The sequence below is a fragment of the Melanostigma gelatinosum genome (assembly GCF_949748355.1).
Source record: "Melanostigma gelatinosum genome assembly, chromosome: 2".
Lineage (NCBI taxonomy): Eukaryota > Metazoa > Chordata > Actinopteri > Perciformes > Zoarcidae > Melanostigma > Melanostigma gelatinosum.
Window position 1 is genome coordinate 11,657,840 of NC_136635.1, and position 4,631 is coordinate 11,662,470.

Genomic DNA, 4,631 nt, shown 5'->3' on the forward strand with positions numbered 1-4,631 from the left:
TTTTTTCCAAAGTAACTAAAAAAGTAACTTTTTTTCCAAAGTAACTAAAAAAATATTTTTTTTCCAAAGTAACTAAAAAAGTAACTTTTTTTCCAAAGTAACTAAAAAAGTAAATTTTTTCCAAAGTAACTAAAAAAATATTTTTTTTTCCAAAGTAACTAAAAAAATATTTTTTTTCCAAAGTAACTAAAAAAATATTTTTTTTCCAAAGTAACTAAAAAAGTAAATTTTTTCCAAAGTAACTAAAAAAAATTTTTTTTTTCCAAAGTAACTAAAAAATTTTTTTTTTTTCCAAAGTAACTAAAAAAATATATTTTTTTCCAAAGTAACTAAAAAATTTTTTTTTTTTCCAAAGTAACTAAAAAAATATTTTTTTTTCCAAAGTAACTAAAAAAATATTTTTTTTTCCAAAGTAACTAAAAAAGTAACTTTTTTTCCAAAGTAACTAAAAAAATATTTTTTTTCCAAAGTAACTAAAAAAATATTTTTTTTCCAAAGTAACTAAAAAAGTAAATTTTTTCCAAAGTAACTAAAAAAATATTTTTTTTCCAAAGTAACTAAAAAAGTAAATTTTTTCCAAAGTAACTAAAAAAATATTTTTTTTTTCCAAAGTAACTAAAAAAATATTTTTTTTTCCAAAGTAACTAAAAAAATATTTTTTTTCCAAAGTAACTAAAACAATTTTTTTTTTTTCCAAAGTAACTAAAAAAATATTTTTTTTTCCAAAGTAACTAAAAAAATATTTTTTTTTCCAAAGTAACTAAAAAAATATTTTTTTTTCCAAAGTAACTAAAAAAATATTTTTTTTTCCAAAGTAACTAAAAAAGTAACTTTTTTTCCAAAGTAACTAAAAAAAATTTTTTTTCCAAAGTAACTAAAAAAGTAAATTTTTTCCAAAGTAACTAAAAAAATATTTTTTTTCCAAAGTAACTAAAAAAGTAAATTTTTTCCAAAGTAACTAAAAAAATATTTTTTTTTCCAAAGTAACTAAAAAAGTAACTTTTTTTCCAAAGTAACTAAAAAAGTAACTTTTTTTCCAAAGTAACTAAAAAAATATTTTTTTTTCCAAAGTAACTAAAAAAGTAAATTTTTTTCCAAAGTAACTAAAAAAGTAAAAAAATTTCCAAAGTAACTAAAAAAGTAACTTTTTTTCCAAAGTAACTAAAAAAGTAACTTTTTTTCCAAAGTAACTAAAAAAATATTTTTTTTTCCAAAGTAACTAAAAAAATATTTTTTTTTCCAAAGTAACTAAAAAAATATATTTTTTTCCAAAGTAACTAAAAAAAAATTTTTTTTTCCAAAGTAACTAAAAAAAATTTTTTTTTCCAAAGTAACTAAAAAAGTAACTTTTTTTCCAAAGTAACTCAAAAAGTAACTTTTTTCCAAAGAAACTAAAAAAATATTTTTTTTTCCAAAGTAACTAAAAAAATATTTTTTTTCCAAAGTAACTAAAAAAATATTTTTTTTTCCAAAGTAACTAAAAAAATATATTTTTTTCCAAAGTAACTAAAAAAATATTTTTTTTCCAAAGTAACTAAAAAAATATTTTTTTTTCCAAAGTAACTAAAAAAATATTTTTTTTCCAAAGTAACTAAAAAAATATTTTTTTTCCAAAGTAACTAAAAAAAAAAAAAATGTTCCAAAGTAACTAAAAAAAAATTTTTTTTTCCAAAGTAACTAAAAAAATTTTTTTTTTCCAAAGTAACTAAAAAAAATTTTTTTTTTCCAAAGTAACTAAAAAAATATTTTTTTTTCCAAAGTAACTAAAAAAAATTTTTTTTTCCAAAGTAACTAAAAAAGTAACTTTTTTTCCAAAGTAACTAAAAAAATATTTTTTTTTCCAAAGTAACTAAAAAAGTAACTTTTTTTCCAAAGTAACTAAAAAAATATTTTTTTTCCAAAGTAACTAAAAAAGTAAATTTTTTCCAAAGTAACTAAAAAAATATTTTTTTTCCAAAGTAACTAAAAAAGTAAATTTTTTCCAAAGTAACTAAAAAAATATTTTTTTTTCCAAAGTAACTAAAAAAATATTTTTTTTTCCAAAGTAACTAAAAAAAATTTTTTTTTTCCAAAGTAACTGAAAAAATATTTTTTTTTCCAAAGTAACTAAAAAAATATTTTTTTTTCCAAAGTAACTAAAACAATTTTTTTTTTCCAAAGTAACTAAAAAAATATTTTTTTTTCCAAAGTAACTAAAAAAATATTTTTTTTTCCAAAGTAACTAAAAAAGTAACTTTTTTTCCAAAGTAACTAAAAAAGTAACTTTTTTTCCAAAGAAACTAAAAAAATATTTTTTTTTCCAAAGTAACTAAAAAAATATTTTTTTTCCAAAGTAACTAAAAAAATATTTTTTTTTCCAAAGTAACTAAAAAAATAATTTTTTTTCCAAAGTAACTAAAAAAATATTTTTTTTTCCAAAGTAACTAAAAAAATATTTTTTTTTCCAAAGTAACTAAAAAAATATTTTTTTTTCCAAAGTAACTAAAAAATTATTATTTTTTCCAAAGTAACTAAAAAATTATTTTTTTTCCCAAAGTAACTAAAAAAATATTTTTTTTTCCAAAGTAACTAAAAAAATATTTTTTTTTCCAAAGTAACTAAAAAAGTAACTTTTTTTCCAAAGTAACTAAAAAAAAAAAATTTTTTTCCAAAGTAACTAAAACAATATTTTTTTCCCAAAGTAACTAAAAAAATATTTTTTTTTCCAAAGTAACTAAAAAAATATTTTTTTTTCCAAAGTAACTAAAAAAATATTTTTTTTTCCAAAGTAACTAAAAAAATATTTTTTTTTCCAAAGTAACTAAAAAATTATTTTTTTTTCCAAAGTAACTAAAAAAATTATTTTTTTTTCCAAAGTAACTAAAAAAAAATTTTTTTTCCAAAGTAACTAAAAAAAATTATTTTTTTCCAAAGTAACTAAAAAAATATTTTTTTTTCCAAAGTAACTAAAAAAATATTTTTTTTTCCAAAGTAACTAAAAAAGTAACTTTTTTTCCAAAGTAACTAAAAAAATATTTTTTTTTCCAAAGTAACTAAAAAAGTAACTTTTTTTCCAAAGTAACTAAAAAAATATTTTTTTTCCAAAGTAACTAAAAAAGTAATTTTTTTCCAAAGTAACTAAAAAAATATTTTTTTTCCAAAGTAACTAAAAAAGTAAATTTTTTCCAAAGTAACTAAAAAATATATTTTTTTCCAAAGAAACTAAAAAAATATTTTTTTTCCAAAGTAACTAAAAAAATATTTTTTTTTCCAAAGTAACTAAAACAATTTTTTTTTTCCAAAGTAACTAAAAAAATATTTTTTTTTCCAAAGTAACTAAAAAAGTAACTTTTTTTCCAAAGTAACTAAAAAAGTAACTTTTTTTCCAAAGTAACTAAAAAAATATATTTTTTTCCAAAGTAACTAAAAAAGTAAAAAATTTTCCAAAGTAACTAAAAAAGTAACTTTTTTTCCAAAGTAACTAAAAAAGTAACTTTTTTTCCAAAGTAACTAAAAAAGTAACTTTTTTTCCAAAGTAACTAAAAAAATATATTTTTTTCCAAAGTAACTAAAAAAATATATTTTTTTCCAAAGTAACTAAAAAAATATATTTTTTTCCAAAGTAACTAAAAAAATATTTTTTTTTCCAAAGTAACTAAAAAAATATTTTTTTTTCCAAAGTAACTAAAAAAATATTTTTTTTTCCAAAGTAACTAAAAAAATATTTTTTTTTCCAAAGTAACTAAAAAAATATTTTTTTTCCCAAAGTAACTAAAAAAATATTTTTTTTCCCAAAGTAACTAAAAAAATATTTTTTTTTCCAAAGTAACTAAAAAAATATTTTTTTTTCGTTTCGATTTTGTAGAATATTTGTCCCTGTGGTGATTCTCTGGAAGTTTTTCTTACATTTATTGGCTAGCTCCCTGGTGGATGGTGAAAACCTGGTGATCAGCGGAATATTACTAGTGACCATGATTGGTTTAGTTTCCAGAAATGTCCTGTAGCAGTTTCTACAGAAGGTCCTGGAGTACCCCCTGGTGGACAAAGCCGTGAACAAGATTTTGACTGCTTTGTGGAAGTCTTCAGACCTGGTGCAAATCCTGTGAAATCTGAGTAGTTGTGACTTTATGAGTCCTGCATATGTATGCTTGGGGTGGAAACTGGTCTTGAAGAGTAGAGCATGTGTGTCTGTTTCTTTAAAGAAGACCTTAACGTCCAGTGTGTTTTTTTCCCTGAATTTTTCTCCTTTGTTGTGTCCAAAAAATCAACTGTTGTGATGCTATGTGTGGATTTAATTTTTATAGATTCTCTGTGATTATGTAAAGTATTGAGAAATGTGTCAAATTCTTCTCTGGAATGTTGCCATATTCCCCAGATGTCGTCTAGAAACCTGTAGTAATGCAGTGGTCTCAGTGTGCAGGCTTTTAGGGCTGATTCTTCCCACTCTGCCATGAAGATGTTTGCGTATGCTGGAGCGAATTTCTTACCCATCGCTGTTCCCTTGATCTGCAGAAAGAAGTCTTGGTTGAAAACAAAGTCGTTTCTCCTCAGATTAATTTCTAGGAGTTGCAATAGCTCCTTGTCTGGTCTGTGCTTGCTGGGATTTTTTTGGAAGATATTTTTTATGGCTTGCATGCCCTCCTCCATATCTA